The sequence below is a fragment of the Narcine bancroftii genome, chromosome 7 (genome assembly GCF_036971445.1).
Source record: "Narcine bancroftii isolate sNarBan1 chromosome 7, sNarBan1.hap1, whole genome shotgun sequence".
Classification (NCBI taxonomy): Eukaryota; Metazoa; Chordata; class Chondrichthyes; order Torpediniformes; family Narcinidae; genus Narcine; species Narcine bancroftii.
The window spans coordinates 142,442,155-142,460,985 of record NC_091475.1 but is presented as its reverse complement, the minus strand read 5'-3'; the positions used below and the strand labels follow the sequence as shown (position 1 = coordinate 142,460,985).

The 18,831-nt window shown below is 39.5% G+C and overlaps 1 long non-coding RNA gene across 2 annotated transcripts in view; it reads right to left on the bottom strand.

Moving 5' to 3' along the window:
• Positions 1-675: 675 nt before the first annotated feature.
• Positions 676-18,831, bottom strand: part of LOC138739940 (uncharacterized) — a 43,784-nt gene continuing 25,628 nt past the window's right edge. The window contains exons 2-3 of one of the 2 annotated variants that reach the window (XR_011342588.1): positions 11,837-11,886; positions 676-2,338 (exon numbers count right to left, since the gene is read on the bottom strand). This is a non-coding gene — a long non-coding RNA (uncharacterized lncRNA). Of the gene's footprint in view, positions 2,339-9,673; positions 9,837-11,836; positions 11,887-18,831 lie in introns of those variants that run through there. The other variant, XR_011342587.1, reaches the window with a different exon arrangement.

Below are 18,831 nucleotides of genomic sequence, written 5' to 3'. Positions count from 1 at the left end.
CATCGATATTGGTGTTAAGTAGAGTCATTTTGAAAAATTTGAGGTGATAAACAACAAAATTGGTCATGCAACTTTTAAATAAATTTGTAAATATTCAAGGCTGGCTTCAAAAGCCCTGTCATTATGAATATATTAAGCAGAGAAGACATAAAAATGAACCACATTTTATTTTGCATTATATTTATTGCACAGATTGTGGGCATCACTGACTAGTCACAATCCAACTCTTCTTGTCCTGACAAGCTTGCTTGGTCACTTCAAAGTGTAATTAAGATATTGTTAATCTAACCTCATGTTTGATATTGGAAGTGAATTTCTATTTTTTTTTTAATATTGGTGAATTTTCTGCATTTTTAGAGCAACTTGATAGTTTGTCACCAATGTTTGTGGTTCAACAATATGTTACACTACTGATTTATGAGTTGGCGGTACTTTGGAGTCAATAGTATAATGCCCATCCCAGCAAAAAAAAAGAAATAATGGAAAGGTTCCAAAACTGACATTCATCAGACCTTATTAAATAGTGTATTTGAAAGTATGATTAATATCAGTGTTCAAGATTGACCGTTATCAATGAGAAACCCTTGTAAAGTCAACAGAAATAGTTTTATGTACTGACAGACATATTTCCTTATAGGAATTAGTTCCAAAAAATTGAAAACAATATGCCTGCAAAATAATGTAGCTTGTGCACTATCCAATCATGGGACATGCACTTAAAACCACTGCCATAGATTATGGATAATTTACCCAGTACTTTAAAGTCACATGGGTCTTTGGCAGTTTATTTGTATAATGTTCACAGAAGATGTCATGGGGAGGAAGGCCCAAGAATTCCTTTGGCAGAAAGGGTGAACTTCCTGTTCCTTCACAATGTATTTAAAGGGAAGGTTGTAATTTCCTTTGGAATTTAAAGCTACTCATCTCCTCCACCTTATCTTTGTAGCACAAAACCATCTTTCCCTTGAAGTCTCATCTAATGCATTAACGTCATCTGTAAATCAGTCACTTTTTATTGAGTCTCTTGGATCATCGAATCACCATTATTAACTATATGGTGGCTGGGATCACAACACTTTGAAATCAAGCAGTTTGGAATGAGTAAAAACCCTGAAATGCTGGAGAAACTCAGCTGGTTTCATTCAGCATCTATAGGATCTTTTGACAAAAACATATATTGCCGATGTTTCACCGCCTGAGCCCTTCTTCAAGGAAAAATCAGAAAAGGCAGAATCAAGATGTATCAGACTCAGAATTCAAACAATGGGGAGGAATCCAGACCAACAGAAGTTGTTAATTGGATGTGATAAGGGTCCAGGTGGAATTTATCATTGCTGTGCAAAATGAGTCAGGCAAAGGAGAGACAACAGGGAAGCAAGGGTTTAGAGTGGGGGGGGGGGGGGAGGGGGATTTTAACGAAAGCCAGAGAAGCCAGTATTAATGCCATTCGGTTGGAGGATGCCCAGTCAGGTGTTGTTCCTCCAATTTATGGGTGGTGTCAGTCTGGCAGTATGTATCTCAGACTTACATGCTCCTTTGAAATGAGGTTAGAATGATAATTCCAATCCTCCACGTCACTATTTGTTAAATGTTGTTGGGAGAAATTGAGATCGAATTTGTTGGGCTAATTTAGAGCCATAGCACTTGTGAAGGGTACTCATTAATAGCTTCGGTAGCATACACGCTGCTTACTTTCACATCAATTTCAAAATAATTAGGAACTTACCAGTAAACTTTGACTTCATGGATGGAGAGAAATGCAAAGATTGTAAAAGTAATTTCAGATTATTGAATACTGACATGGTGCAGATATATTAGAAACAATGTTTAGAAATCTTAATAGCTCCACATTTAACCACATAATTGTAAGTTCTGGAGTTAACTACAATATGTAAATTTTAACTTTTCACCAATTTCCACGTATACTCAAATATTCAACTCCAAAAAAAAAAGTAGTTGCAAATGACAGATTTGCTGGAATTCCCACTATTCATGCTGTGGAAACGTCTAATAAATATGTACCTGATCCAGAAATAGTCATATTTTCCACTTCAATGGGAAGGATCATTGCAAGGTAAAGGGCAAGATGTCTATCACTGAGTACAAGTTATTTGACCAAGGCAAATGCAAAGTTGGAACTGAAAAAAAAAGATTAAATAAATTGAACTGTACATTCTAGTTTGAGAATGCCAGGGATGATAATTAAAAATATTTGATCAGATGTGTCTGGAGAGATGCTGTGCTAACATTTATCTTGAGTTATGGCCTTTAAGACTGACATGAAGAGGAAACTTCTTCCTTCAGTTATTCCAGCTGCCAGTGACGAATCACAAAATATCTGAGAATAAGACAGGACAAAGGGGTTATAGAAACTGGCAGAATACAGAGGTCTGGCAGAGCAGGCAATATGGTTTCTCCAATTTGTTCTTAAATGTTAGTTCAGATATTCTGCATTATTCAAAGCTACACTTTTGAAAATTCACAGTTTAAAAGAATCAAATATGCCACTTGGAATGTCAACCAAACAATTTCTTTCACGTAAATCATGAAAGCATGGATGAGCTACTTTTTTGCGGGGGGGGAGGGCAGAGCGTAATGGCATAGGGGAAAGAGGTGGATTTATGACTCTCCTGGGGGATTAAAAATAAAGCCTGAATTAAAATATTATTATTTTTTTAAATAAACTAGATTAAAACCTCCAAAATTAATTAAGGAACTGTTGTTTATGGCAGAAGAGGAAGAAAAGCAGCAAAAGATAAAAACGTGAGCAATGATATAAAGCAAACTGAAGAAAAGTGGCCTTCCATGCAGCTGGAGCGTGAACCTCAGGTTCTAAAACCCCAGTAAACAACACAAGTGATGACAGCCTTCTTTGAACTGAAAAGACCATCACCCCGCAAGAAAAATCTGGGAAGAAGGCGCTGTGTCGGTTATGTGAATGCGCAGAGGGTTGCCATTGAGCATTGTGATGCAATGGGTTAATGAAATATATGCTTATAAAAGGGATTAGAATTGAGTTAGCTGTTAGGTTGTATGCATTTTACAGACAGAACAGCTTTGCAAAGTTCTGGGCTTTAGCAATGTTTGCAAGCACACGCCAGAAACTGAAACATTTGCAGAGAGTTGGGGACATGTGTTTTTGTAAAGCCTGGAAATTGCAACATTTTCAAACTGAAATGAAAAAAAAACAGTGCCTAGAACATCAAGAAGGGAGGGGCAGAGGACAAGAGAGAGGGAATAAGCAGAAGGCAGTGTGAGAAAAGGCCAGACAGAAAAGGAGCCTGTTGAAAAGGCTCCCTCTTTTTTCAAGACTGGGCAGAGTTCTAATATGGTAGCCTGAGGATATTCTCTGTGGAAATCAGGAGTGACAGCTCATCTTCCAAGTGTGGCGAAGAGGAGAAGAACTCTGTGAGATGAATCTGGAAAGAAGACACGTTTCTTCTGGAAGACACTCCTGTTTGGGATGTCCAACAAGCAACAACCATCTCTGTAACCCTCCACAACTTTCCTGCCTGGTAATTCTAAGTAAAACACTGAAGGTTGTTTGAATGTAATAACTGTTTGATTCTGGGCACATGATTGAAGATTACTGGAAACTGTAGCCTTGGAAATGTGGACAGTGGAAGATTGGTCAGTAAAAAGGACTTTCTTGAAAACACATTACACACACTTGTGCTTAAATTCGGTTGGGGGAGAGATTGTGTAAATAACTTAGTGTTGATAAGATAAGTGTTAATCTTGTTCTATACTCAGAGAATTAAATTAATTTTGTTTAAGGAACCATTACTTTGGTGTATTTCTATTGCTGCTGGTATATAGGGTTCACTGAACTCGTAACACCATGCATTAAGAAGCAGCAGAATGGTCACCCCATAACACCATTCCCAGTAGTGGTGGAACGGATGACAGTCAGAGTTACCAGAGCTGTCAGGGATACCTGTGGCTTTGACAACTGGTGATCAAGAAAAAAGGGGAGATGAAGAAGGACACAGATGAAGATGAAGATGAAGATGTAGAAGAGGAAGAATTATATACCTTGGGCTTTGGGATATGGAGATAAAGGCACAAATATGAAAGATCTTTACTGACTAATAATGGGACAACATAAGATTTTAGAGCAGATATATGGAACGTAAGAAGTGATATGAAGGAGGTTAAAAGTTAAATTTTGAAGGGTGCTTCAAAAGTTAAAGTCAAAGCAGCAGTTCAGAGAGTTGGATGGGAAGATTGTTAAAGGTGTTGTGGATATCTGTATGGCAAGAATTGATAGGGTTGAAAATTTTGATATGCTTTGGGAAAAAGCAAAGGAAGGAAATGATGGAAAAGAGGGAATGTGGAAAATTAAAGTAGACAGAATTATGTTAAGATTTTTGGTCCTGAAGAAGATTTTGAAGGAAGTGGAGAACCATTGGAATTTTTTTCAAAAATGGATTCCTAAAATTTTTGGAGATGGAAATTTTCTGAATGGAATTGAATTGGAAAGAACTCGAAGAGCCAAATCAACCACCTTGGGCAATATTGATCAAGCGTTTGAGATATTGGGATAAAGAGAAATCTTAAGATTGGCAGTTCAAAAGGCAAGACAAAATATTGGCCGTATGGTTATTGACAGAAATAAAGTTTTATTTGATCAAGATTTAAGTAATAAAGATGATTCATTGGAAGAGTTATAAATTTTCTTTCAGATATCCAGCTTTGTTAAAGGTGTTTTAGGTTAGTGAGCAACCCAGATTTTTTTTTGTGGATGAGGAGAAAGCATGAAGATTTGCAGAATAACTTCCTATAGTTAATGAGGATCAACAGGAATTGTTGAGTTTAAGCCCTAAACTAGAAAGACAAGAGAAGTTTTGAATATACAAATTACACTGAAGAGAGATGTGCTAAAACAGATTGTCAGCTGTCAGCAGGAGTTATAGATGGATCCAGGAACCCAGACTGTTGATGAATAACGAGCAAGCTGTTTAGCCTGGGTGGATATTATGACATATATCATAGTCATTATACTAACACTACAAACAATAGTTTGTAAAGAGACAGGCACAAAATTATCTGAATTTTAAAAAGCACAAGGTTTTAACCTTTACTCATATTACACATAAACCACAAGAAATAAGTGAGGTATTTAAGGAATTTTATTCTAAACTTTATCAAATGAAATCCATACAAGATGAAAATAAGATTAATAATTTTTAAAAAATCTGAAATAGGTTAACCTAGTTGAAATGATCAGGAACAAAAATATTTGAATGCAATATTTACTGGAAGGGAATTTAGTGATATAATTAGTTCATTACAGAATAATAAATCACGATGAGAAGATGGATTTCCTGCAAAATTTTCTAAGAAATTTAAGGATTCGTTTAAAACCTCCATTTATGGAAGTGTTAAATCACACTATGAGGATACATTCTCTTCTGGAATCCTTTTTGACTGGAATTATTACAATAATTCTGAAGAAAGGTATAAATTTATTGAAACCAGCATCTTATAATGACAAATTTCATGATTAAATGTTGATTATAACATAGTAGCTAAAATGTTAGCAAATAGAATGACAAAGTATTTTCCATAATTAATAAATATGGATCAATCTGGATTTGTTAAGAATCTGAAATCTGCTGATAATGCAACAAGTTTGATTAGTTTAATACATTTAGTTTAAAAGAGGGGAAAACAAAGTATAACTGTGGCTTTAGATGCCTTTGATAGGTTTGAATGGAATTTTCTTTTTAAAGTTTTGGAGAAATGTAAATTAGGATTAATATGTATAGATTGGGTTAAAATGTTATATATGAAACCTTATGCAAAGGTAGTGACTAATGTTCAGGTTTCAACAGTTTTTGAATTAACTAGGTCAAGTAGGCAATGCTCTTCATTAGCACCAACTTTATTTGTTTTAGCCATAGAACCTTTAGCTGAACTGATAAGACAGGATTCAAGGATTGTGGGTATTAAGGTGAACATCTTTATTTTAAAACAGACATTCCATTTTTTATGGGAAATCAATTTTTAAAGAATTGTCAAAATCATGGTATTAGGAAAATTACAGATTATTTTGAGGCTGGAAAATTTATTACTTTTAGTAGAATGAAGGAAGAGTTTAAAGTACTAGAAAATACTCAATTTTTGTTATTAACAAATTATGAGGTTATTTTGTGAAAATGTTGGTCAAGATTTATTATTACCAGTAGTAACAGAGGTAGAATCAGTGTTATGTACTGGAGATATAAAGAAATGTATTTCAAAGATGTATAAATTATTGCAAAAGAAAGGTCAGAAGGAAGGAGTTTATAAATTAAAATATAGATGGGAAGTAGATTTAAATAAGCAAACAGATGAAAAAAATGGATTAAGATATGTAGAGAAAGTATGAAATGTACAATAAATGTGAGATATAGGTTGGTCCAGTATCATTTTATATATCAATTATATTTGACCCTACAAAAGTTATATAAAATAAATCATATGTATTCAGATTTATGTTTTAGATGTAGACAAGAAGTTGATACATAACGAGTCAATTAGGTATGAATAAAACAGTGGTTTTCAAACTTTTTCTTTCCTCTCAAATACCATCTTAAGTAATCCCTTACTAATCACAGAGGGCAAGGTGTAGTACCTGCTTAAACTCTCAATCAAGGTCACATGAAGGCATGGATTGCAGATGGTGGATGGTTTTTACTAGCGGATTCTACAAATTGGAATTTATGGTTGTAAAACTAAAGACACTGGGCAGATGTATCTGCCAATCAATGGTTATGGTTACCCGTCCAGTATGGACACTGCAACTGAAGAAGGAAATGGAAAACCATTTCATTATTTTTCCTTCGTATAATCATTGGTGATGGTCTCTGCTCAAAGATGGAGCCTTCACCCAAGAGGAACAGGGGAGGCAACAACTACAATTTGGAGGATCAGAGAATGGAGAGACATCATCACCCATGCTGAATGGCAAACCAGCTGACTGATGAATGAATCAAAGAGCACCTATGGAGTAGGTGGTATGTGAGTGGAAATAAAAAGTTTGAAAACCACTGGTGTAGTCTAAATGGGCACTAAAGGCATGTTTCTTCTCCGTTGCTCTATGAAACCCAAGCATAGAAGGCTATGGATTAGTGCTGGTGAACAAGATAAGTACAAATGAGTACTCTTACAAGCCCAAAGGATCCGAAAACCCAGCAGCAATAGACATTCATCAAGTCAAGTAGTTAACTTAAACAAAAGTTATTTTTAATTATCTTTAAACATAAAAACAGAATCAAACTTTAACTTATCTCTATTTACTTAACTAGCCCAAATTAACCCCCTTCTAATTCTAAGTGTACATGTATGATGTGTGTGTAAATTTAAGAAAAGTTCTTTGATTCACAGTTCAATCTCACTTCTTCTTCCAAGTTCTCTGGTTGCAGGCAATTCTTATATTGTGCACAGAATTCAACATGTATAAAGTTCACCAGGCTTTGGTGCTTGATAGGTAAATGTTTACTGCTCAGAAAGGTTCTTGTAGGTTTGCAGAGAGAGATATTTGTTGTTCCAGGATGTCCACAACTGAGGTACCACCATTAGAGACCTCAATGTCTTGCCAATGAAACTTACCTCTTTTTTTTTAGGCTATCACAGAGTTCCTTTCTGTTCCACTTATTCCACGAGAAACATCAGATAGATAGCACTTCCAGCCATCCACTGCTCTGGAGCTTTCGGTTTCAACAAGCTTCCTGGCTTGAACTGTTCAGTGCTTTCAGTGTCACACATACACTAGCTGAGAGAGCTTGTTGAGCTTCCTTTCTCTCTCTCTCTCTTTTTATCTCTCTCTCTCTCTCTCTCTCTCTCTCTCTCTCTCTCTCTTATATTGAAGATATACTCCTATTGTGGTTCTCTAGTCCTGGTCTTTTTCCTTTTTAGTGTAGTAGGTTGGAGGAAGCAGAGTGGGGGTGGGGGGATTTTCTCTTATTTTTTTCTTTCTTCATACACCACATGTATTTGGAATCAATTTGAAATATTGTAATTGCTTATTTTGTAGTTTAAAATAAAGTTTAAATAATTAGCTATTTTTCACTTTGGATGTACACACAAAAATGTCATTTACACAACATTAGAATAATACCTAGTGTCGCCGAGAATATTCTCCCAGAATCACAGTGCGGCTTTCGCACAAACAGAGGAACCACTGACATGGTCTTTGCCCTCAGACAGCTCCAAGAAAAGTGCAGAGAACAAAACAAAGGACTCTACATCACCTTTGTTGACCTCACCAAAGCCTTCGACACCGTGAGCAGGAAAGGGCTTTGGCAAATACTAGAGCGCATCGGATGTCCCCCAAAGTTCCTCAACATGATTATCCAACTGCACGAAAACCAACAAGGTCGGGTCAGATACAGCAATGAGCTCTCTGAACCCTTCTCCATTAACAATGGCGTGAAGCAAGGCTGTGTTCTCGCACCAACCCTCTTTTCAATCTTCTTCAGCATGATGCTGAACCAAGCCATGAAAGACCCCAACAATGAAGACGCTGTTTACATCCGGTACCGCACGGATGGCAGTCTCTTCAATCTGAGGCGCCTGCAAGCTCACACCAAGACACAAGAGAAACTTGTCCGTGAACTACTCTTTGCAGATGATGCCGCTTTAGTTGCCCATTCAGAGCCAGCTCTTCAGCACTTGACGTCCTGCTTTGCGGAAACTGCCAAAATGTTTGGCCTGGAAGTCAGCCTGAAGAAAACTGAGGTCCTCCATCAGCCAGCTCCCCACCATGACTACCAGCCCCCCCACATCTCCATCGGGCACACAAAACTCAAAACGGTCAACCAGTTTACCTATCTCGGCTGCACCATTTCATCAGATGCAAGGATCGACAATGAGATAGACAACAGACTCGCCAAGGCAAATAGCGCCTTTGGAAGACTACACAAAAGAGTCTGGAAAAACAACCAACTGAAAAACCTCACAAAGATAAGCGTATACAGAGCCGTTGTCATACCCACACTCCTGTTCGGCTCCGAATCATGGGTCCTCTACCGGCACCACCTACGGCTCCTAGAACGCTTCCACCAGCGTTGTCTCCGCTCCATCCTCAACATCCATTGGAGCGCTTACACCCCTAACGTCGAAGTACTCGAGATGGCAGAGGTCGACAGCATCGAGTCCACGCTTATGAAGATCCAGCTGCGCTGGATGGGTCACGTCTCCAGAATGGAGGACCATCGCCTTCCCAAGATCGTATTATATGGCGAGCTCTCCACTGGCCACCGTGACAGAGGTGCACCAAAGAAAAGGTACAAGGACTGCCTAAAGAAATCTCTTGGTGCCTGCCACATTGACCACCGCCAGTGGGCTGATAACGCCTCAAACCGTGCATCTTGGCGCCTCACAGTTTGGCGGGCAGCAACCTCCTTTGAAGAAGACCGCAGAGCCCACCTCACTGACAAAAGGCAAAGGAGGAAAAACCCAACACCCAACCCCAACCAACCAATTTTCCCTTGCAACCGCTGCAATCGTGTCTGCCTGTCCCGCATCGGACTTGTCAGCCACAAACGAGCCTGCAGCTGACGTGGACTTTTTTACCCCCTCCATAAATCTTCGTCCGCGAAGCCAAGCCAAAGAAAAAGAGAATTAGATATCAGACATTCAGTCCCTTCAAACCAATATGATTATAACTGATCTTTTACCTCAGTGCCATTTTTCTCAACTTCCTCCCAGATCTCTTAATCTTCCAATAACTTAAGTTTTGTATTGAAAATGCGCAATGGAGGTCACTGCCATGTGTCTCATATAATTCCTTTGCCCTCTATACCTCCTCAACTGCATTAATTCACACTTATCTTGATGTGTTCAAGAGGCTGAAAATAGTTAAATAATAATTTTAATGTAGAAATGAGAGATTTCACTGTTATTTTTACTTTAATTTTTCCTTGAAGACACTATATCACAAATAGTGGGGGAGTTGACAGAATATTTAAAATTTCACTGGCCGTGGGGGAAGTGCTGGAGAACTGGAGGGTGGCTCATGTTGTTCTACTGTTCAAAAAAGTATAAAAAAGTAGACCTGGTAATTATAGGCCTGTAAGTCTGACGTCTGTGGTCGTTAAATTAATGGAAAGTATTCTTAGAGATGGTATATACAACTAATTGGAAAGAAAGGGATTGATTTGGAGTAGTCAGCATGGTTTTGTATGTGGTAGATCATGTCTAACAAATCTTATACAGTTTTTCAAGGAGATTACTGAAAAGGTTGATGAGGGAAAGGCGGTGGATGTTGTCTATTTGGACTTTAGTAAGGCTTTTGATAAAGTTCCCCATAAGAGGTTAGTAAGGAAGGTCGAACCATTAGGCATTAATGATGAAGTAGTGAAATGGATTCAACAATGGTTGGATGGGAGATGCCAGAGGGTAGTGGTGGAAAATTGTTTGTCAAATTGGAGGTCAGTGTCAAGTGGGGCAGCTCAGTGATCGATACTGGGTCCACTGCTGTTTATCGTATATATTAACCATTTAGATAATAGGGTGGCAAATTGGATTTTTAAATTTGCAAATGATAAAGGTTAATGGTGCTGTGGACAGTGCAGAAGATTATCAAAAAATACAGGACAGTTAGAATAGTGGCGGAAAGATGGCAGATAGAGTTTAATACTGATAAATGTGAAGTGCTACATTTTGGTAGGACTAAATGAAATAGGTCATACACATTAAATGGTAGACAATTGAGGAGAGCAGTGGAACAAAGGGTTGTAGGAGTCATGGTACATAATTCACTGAAAGTTGAATCACATGTGGATAGGGTTGTGAAGAAGGCATTTAGTATGTGGGCTTTCATAAATCAGACGTTAAGTTGAAATTATGCAAGGCATTGGTAAGGCCATATTTGGAATATTGTGTGCAGTTTTGGATGCTGAATTCCAGGATGGATATAAACAGTATAGAGAGAGTGCAGAGGAGATTTATGAGAATGTCGCCATGGTTTTAGGGTTTGAGTTACAGGAAATGGTGGTACTTTATTCTCTGGAGCATAGAAGGTTGAGGGGTGATTTGATAGAGATATTCAAAATTATAAGGGGGACAGATAGAATCAATGTGGATAAGCTTTTTTCCCCACTAAGAGTTAGGGAGATTCAAAAATGAGAACATGGATTGATAGTAAGAGGGGAAAAGTTTAAGGGGAAATGGAATGAACCCGGCAAGGGTGGTAGAAGCGGAATCGATGTTAATATTCAAGGAAAGGTTGGATAGGTATATAGACGGGAGAGGTATGGAGGGTTATGGGCCAAATGCTGGTCAGAGGGACTAGGTGGGAGATGATGTTTGGCATGGACTAGTAGGGCCAAAGTGGCCTGTTTATGTGCTGTAAATAGTTATATGGTTATATATGATGGAGATTTGGGTTTAAATTGCCACCATTTTCTGTGAAGGACAATAATAAATGAAATCCTGGGTGGAGACAGAAAATTGCCTGCAATTCAACACACAAACTTAATATAAAGCATTTCAAAGCATTTCAATATTAACAAGGAGATACAATGTTGTCAAATTACAAATAATCAAAATAATAATTGCCATTATGGGGGTTTGGAGATGTGGAATGGCAGATCCAAAGCATGCAGCAGGCCCAATGATTGGAACATGTGTGCACAGGAATAATGGAAGAACATTTCATAGAACAGTGGCAGGCAATGGACTTACATCAGTTACTTTGAATACAGCATACACAAATTCAAGCAGAAATTTTAGCATTTAACAACTACCTGTTATCAATTTTTATTTTTCTCATATTAACACAATAACTAGCATGTCAGAAGCTTATTACATCTGAATAAAAACCATTGCAGTTTTAATGATCACTCACATGCTATTGGAGGAATGGTCACTAGCTCTAAGAATTTCTGGAGATCATTTCTGTTGGGAAACATTGCAAGCAACCAGCGTGAGGCAGAAATAAGAGCAGTGTCACACTTTCCAAACATTGCTTTCACAATCCCATTGCAAGATGTCAACAGTTGTAGAGAGTTCTCTGGAGTGTAGGAACCAACAACCCCCCCCACCACCCACCACCCCGGTCAGAGAAACACTGCCATTGGGAGCTTAGCAGATATGTAATGATCAACTCAAGAAAATGGTGCATAAAGTTAATGGCTCATGGGTATTAACATTTTCAACTCAACAAATTTCAGCTCCACAAATAAATACTTCACATTTATGAGCAACATTTGCACATAGATTTAGTTATTTGTTTATGGCAGAAATAAAATATTATACAGTCACATTTATTGACACCAGCCACTTTCACTCACAGGAGAAGTTTGCCACTCACTATGGATTTTAAGAGCAGGATATTAGCAAAGGTTGCTCTCCCATATCCATGGGTAAGGTAAGTTAATGTTAATTATGGGCTAAGACTCTGACAACTTCGAAATTCTGTTTGCACAAATTTTATCATCTCATATCTCATTTCCACTTCAAAATGTGCATCCCCTTCTCTCACCATTCAATGGCAATCCATTTGTTCCTTTCAAGTTGAGGAAATACTGGTCAGTGGTGATCTATATATGGCTATTGAAGATATACTCATCAGTTAAGTGATTAGATGTCAAGAAGAATTAACATATAACATAACATAACAATTACAGCAAGGAAACAGGCCATTAGGCCCTTCTAGTCCGCACCGAACCAAACACCCCTTTCTAGTCCCACCTCCCTGCACAATGCCCATAACCCTCCATCTTCTTCTCATCCATATACCTGTCCAACCTTTTCTTAAATAATACAATTGACTCCGCCGCCACTATTTCTCCCGGAAGATCATTCCACACGGCTACCACTCTCTGAGTAAAGAAGTTCCCCCTCATGTTACCTCTAAACCTCTGCCCCTTAATTCTTAACTCATGTCCTCTTGTTTTAATCTTTCCTCCTCTTAACGGAAATAGTCTATCCACATCCACTCTGTCTATCCCTTTCATAATCTTAAATACTTCTATCAAATCCCCTCTCAACCTTCTACGCTCCAAAGAATAAAGCCTAATCTGTCCAATCTCTCCCTATACTCTAGATGCTTAAACCCAGGTAACATTCTGGTAAACTTTCTCTGCACTTTCTCCACTCTGTTTATATCCTTCCTATAATTAGGCGACCAGAACTGCACACAGAACTCCAAATTAGGCCGCACCAACGTCTTATACAATCTCACATCACCTCCCAACTCATATATTCCATGCAATGATTGATAAAGGCCAGCATACTAAAAGCCTTCTTCACCACCCTATTCACGTGAGTTTCTACCTTCAGGGAACGATGTACCGTTACTCCTAAATCTTTCTGCTCTTCTGTATTCCTCAATGCTCTCCCATTTACCAGTATGTCCTATTCTGAATCTTCTTACCAAAATGAAGCACCTCACACTTATCGGCATTAAATTCCATCTGCCATTTTTCAGCCCACTTTTCTAAGCAGCCCAAATCCCTCTGCAATCCTTGAAAACCTTCTTCATTATCCACTATTCCACCTATCTTAGTATCATCTGCATATTTACTAATCCAATTCACCACCCCATCATCTAGATCATTAATGTATATAACGAACAACAATGGGCCCAATACAGATCCTTGAGGCACACCACTGGTCACCGGCCTCCAACCTGACAGACAATTATCCACTATCACTCTCTGGCCTCTCCCTTTCAGCCAATGTTCAATCCATTTGACTATCTTAAAATTTATACCTAAAGACTGCACATTCCTAACTAACCTTCCATGTGGTACCTTATCGAAGGCCTTACTGAAGTCCATATAGACAAGATCCACTGCGCTACCCTCATCCACATTCCTAGTCACCTCTTCAAAAAATTCAATCAGATTGGTCAAACAGGACCTTCCTCCCACAAATCCATGTTGAGTGCTCCTGATCAGACCCTGTCTATCCAGATGTTTATAACTACTATCTCTAAGAATTTTCTCCATTCATTTACCTACCACAGACGTCAAACTTACAGGCCGATAGTTGCCAGGCTTCCTCCTTGAACCCTTTTTAAATAACGGAACCACATGCGCAATGTGCCAATCCTCCGGCACTATCCCCATATCTAATGACATTTTGAAAATTACTTCTCTCAATGTCCTGGGGAAGATCCCGTCTGGTCCCGGAGACTTAACCACCTTTATATTCTTCAAAGCCTTAAAACTACACCTTTTGTAATCTCTATATTCCCCCTATTTACCCAATTTGCTTTTTTTATCGCACATCTCCCAATATCCTTCTCCTTCGTGAATACCGAAGAAAATAAACTGTTCAATATCTCCCCCATTTCTCTAGGCTCCACACACAGTTTTCCGCTCTGATTTTCTAAGGGAACAATTTTGTCTCTAGCTTTCCTCTTACTATTAACATATTTGTAGAACTCTTTTGGATTAGTTTTCACCCTGCTTGCCATAGTTTTCTCGTACCTTCTTTTAGCTTTCCTAATTCCTCTCTTAAGATTCCTCTTACATTCAATGTATCTTTCAAACATCTCCTTAACTCCATGCTTCTTATATCTAATGTACGCCTCCCTTTTTCTTCAAACCAAGTTTCCAATATTCCTTGAAAACCACGGCTCTCTCAAACCTTTTGCCCCTCCTTTTAACCTAACAGGAACATAAAGCTTTTGCACTCTCAAAATCTGATCTTTAAAAGACTTCCATCTCTCTACTACATCCTGCCCATAAAACAAATTGTCCCAATGCACACCCTGCAAGTCCTTTCGCATCTCCTCAAATCTAGCTTTTCCCCAATCAAAAACCTCAATCCTTGGCCCTGATTTCTCTCTTTCCATAATGACATTGAAGCTGATGGCATTATGATCATTGGACCCGAAGTGCTCGCCAACACTAACCTCCATCACTTGACCCATCCATTTGCCAACAGTAGATCTAACACTGCTCCTTCTCTGGTCGGCACCTCTACATATTGTTGTAAAAAACTATCTTGCACACATTTCACAAACTCTAACCCATCTAGTCCTTTCACAGAATGTGTTTCCCAATCTATATGTGGAAAATTAAAATCTCCCATAATTACAACCCTGTGCTTATCACAAATATCTACTATCTCCCTACAGATTTGCTCCTCTAGGTCTCGGTCCCCTCCGGGTGGTCTATAATACACCCCTACAAGTGTAACCTCTCCTTTCCTACTCCTCAGTTCCACCCAAATAGCCTCCGTGGATGTGCCCTCTAATCTATCCTTCCTAGGCACCGCTGTAATATTTTCCCTGACAAGCAATGCAACCCCACCTCCTCTTGCCCCTCTGACTCTATCACACCTAAAACAACGAAACCCAGGGATATTCAGTTGCCAATCACATCCCTCTTGCAACCATGTCTCACTAATCGCTACCACATCATACTTCCAAGTATCAATCCACACCTTCAGCTCATCCACCTTTTTTACAATACTCCTGGCATTAAAATATATGAATTTCAGAGATTTCCCAATTTTTAATCCCTGTTTTCCCTCATCTTTGAGAACAACATTATTCACTTTTCCTGCCAATTGCCCTTCATCTTCTTCCAGAGCATTTCCCTTCTCTATCACCTGCCCATCCATATTCAAATACTTACTACAAACTTTCTTTGTTTGCATTCTAACCTTCTCCTTACTGTTCTGTACTATTTTGTTCCCTTCCCCCAACCATTCTAGTTTAAAGGATCCTGAGTAGCCCTAGCAAATACCTCTGCCAGGATTCTGGTCCCCCTGTATTGCGCATGTGGAGTCCTCCTTACTGTACACGTCACATCTCCCCCAAAAAGGTCCCAGTTATCCAGAAACTTAAAACCCTGCCCCTTACTCCACCCCTTCAGCCACATGTTAATCCTCCACCTCATTCTATTTCTATTCACACTGTCACGTGGCACAGGGAGTAATCCAGAGATTACCCCCTTTGCGGTCCTTCTTTTTAACTCCCTACCTAACTGCCTGTACTCACTTTTTAGGACCTCTTCTCTAATTCTCCCTATGTCATTGGTACCTACATGTACCACGACCTCTGGCTCCTGTCCCTCCCACTTTAGGACATCTGGGACACGAGCAGCAACATCTCGGACCCTGGCACCAGGGAGGCATACCACCATCTGGTTCTCCTTGCTGCGTCTGCAGAATCCCCTATCCGTCCTCTTAACTATGGAGTCTCCTACCACAATTGCCCTCCTCTTCCTTTCCCTCCCTTTCTGAGCTACAGGGGCCAACCTCGTGCCGGAGGCACAGCCACTGTCACTCCCCCCAACCTTGATGTCCCCCTCAACAGTGCTCAAAGAGGCGTACTTATTGCTGAGGGTTACGTTCACAGGGCTCGTCTCTGGCACCTTTCGTTCTTTTGTCCCTCTCCTAACAGTTACCCACCTTTCATCCTCCCGTGGCCCTGGCGTGACCACCTGGCTGTAACTCCTGTCTATGACTACCTCTGTTTCCCTAACCTGGCTTCTTCATATTAAAGCTGATGTTTAACAGGCACTGGTATTCTTTTAGACAAAATGACATATAATTTGAGAAATAAATTTTTTTTTTGTGTGGATTTGCAGTCCATATATGCAAATATTAGGTATAAATATGGAGAAATGGTCTTCCAGCCTCTTGATTCCTGTGTTAATCTTCTTCCCTAAAATGAAATGGTGATGTAAGATTTTTAATTCCAATGTGTTGGAATGCGATGCTCCATGCAATCCAAGGTACTATACTATTTATTTATTTCTTTTTATTACTATCTTTCTTTTACTATGTCTAACATATTACATATATTCTTCTTTATAAGGGTTTGGGTGGGGAATGGGACAGGAATGGAAGAGATATAAACATCATGTAACAAATAAAAATCTATTCAATTTAAACATTCATTCTATTATATAATGATTTATTAATTACATTGTGGTGAAACCACTGTTATGTACATTTGCCATATATAAATGGCATGACCTTCCCTGATTTCCCCTGCTCTCACTGACCAGCTCATGACTTCTCCCCTTTCTTCCCCATAAAGGCTGTCATGCCACAAGCCTGCCCCCAGTTCAAGTCCAGGTCAGTGTGAGCAACCAACACAGTGATGCTGTCCATCTGTTGTACATAACAGCCTTCAGTCTCGGTGACTTCAGTCTTTGTGTAATTGATTGTGCATCAATTCTATTTACAAGATTTTGTTCTTAAAACATGGGCAAGTACATGAAGTTGGATCACCTGAAAATTGACCAAAGAGAACCAGAGGCAGCTGACAAGTTTGCATTCTGGTGCTGCCACTTTTAAAAGTTCCTTACAGCCTCCACAGCTATCCAGGTTGACGAGGACAAACTCCATCTGTCATACTCATACATGGGCACTGGGTCTACCGATTGGTCAGGGACTATTAGACATACAGAGCAACAACCTGTACTTTTGGGCTCTAAAAGCAAGAGCGCATGGCCTGACTGCTGCCCATAGACGGTTTGGAGGACAGGGCCCCTTCTAGCCTCGTGAGTGACAAGCTCATTCTCAACAATGGCAAAACCACTTGCCTGCTGTTCCAGCAGATCTTCCTAGAGTGGCTGCCTGAAGAGATCAGGCTGCTCATCGCAGAAGACTTTGACGACCCCTGGAAGATAGCTGCCCGAGCAGACTTGCTATGGGCAGCCTGTGCTACACTCAAACAGGTAATGGAACCTCGTAAGCAATACCTGTCATGATAATGAATATGAATGAGATGTACCGGAAGTCACGTGGTATGAGAGGGAGAGATAAGAACACAAGCAGGAGAACAAAGGAAAACAGGAGAATAAAGACACTGAGAAGTTTACCTGATAAAACTTGTGTTTAATGTTTTATTAGCTTCACATTTCGGGCCACAAATGTGACATTGGCAATGAGGAGGAAAGAAGCTTGAAGAAAATTAAAGACTAAACAAGATTACAGAGGATTACAGACAACTTCAAGGTGATAAGAATTTTCTCTTTGTCTCAGTACTTTTGGGGCTGGAATATTTCCTCATGGCTGGTGCAAACGGTGACTTGATCTGAAATGGGGCTATCATCAATTAGAGATGGATCCAGGTTCCCGAGATGTGACAACATTTGTGACTCACTGTGGATTGTATCGTTACAAGAGACTATCATTTGGAATTAATGCAGCTTCGGAGATCTACCAGTATGAAATCCTTCGAGTGATTCAAGGCATTCCTGGAGTTGCCAACATTTCTGATGACATCATAGTCCATGCACCAATGAAGGAAGAGCATGACAAACGGTTGAGGCGTGTACTATCTAGACTACAGGAGGCAGGTCTTACCGTGAATGGAAACAAGTGCCAGTTCGGTGTGTCAGAAATGGACTTCATGGGACACAGACTTACACGGGAAGGACTAAACCCCGCAGAGGCCAAGGTGAAAGCTATTAAAGAGGCACGTGCACCTCAGAACACAACAGAGGTGAGGAGTTGCCTGGGATTGGTCAATTTTTGTGCAAAGTTCATTCCTAATCTCGCTACAGTGGCAGAACCACTAAGGAAACTAACCAGGAAAAGTGTACCTTTTCATTTTGGATCTGAGCAGAAGAAAGCATTCACAGCGCTGAAGCAAAGCCTGACAGATGCAAAAACTCTTGGATATTACGATCCGGCGGCATCAACCAAAGTCATAGTGGATGCCAGCCCAGTTGGCTTAGGAGCCGTGTTGGTCCAGATGCATGATGGAGGACCAAGAATCATTGCCTATGCCAGCAGATTGTTATCAGATGTGGAAAGAAGATACTCTCAGACAGAGAAAGAAGCACTCGGACTTGTATGGGCCTGTGAGAGGTTCCATGCATATTTATACGGCATTGAATTTGAACTCATCAAAGATCATAAGCCATT